We start from the raw sequence: 435 nt of genomic DNA, 5'->3' as shown, positions 1-435 counted from the left end.
TCACCACACAAAGTTTTCTTTTTGATATGACATAAGACATAACCTCAAGTTTGTCACTAACATTTGACAAACCTCTGAACATGGTGTTTAATATCCTTTCACAAAATCCTTTCATATGGTGAAATTTCTGTAATGAAGCTGTATGATACTTATCTCCCTAATTCCTTATTAGTGAACATTTCGTTTGTTTTTCCAACCAATGGTCTTTGGCATCAATTCAATGTCAACAGGAATCTCCAAGTGGGGGTGTGGTGAGGAAGGAAACTTTATTCCATCAACTCTGGATTGCTGAGATGTCTTTGGTGGTTCAACTCCAGCCAGGGAAACTCAGTCACCACTGGTGGAAGGGAAAGTGTGCTGGCTGAGGCCTAGGGCAGTTGACTTTTAAAGAGGAATGGCTCGGTTACTGGTCTCTGATTTGTCCATCCTCATGCA

This window comes from Myotis davidii, unplaced genomic scaffold, assembly GCF_000327345.1.
Source record: "Myotis davidii unplaced genomic scaffold, ASM32734v1 scaffold1115, whole genome shotgun sequence".
NCBI classification, from domain to species: Eukaryota; Metazoa; Chordata; class Mammalia; order Chiroptera; family Vespertilionidae; genus Myotis; species Myotis davidii.
This window is presented reverse-complemented; position numbering follows the sequence as displayed.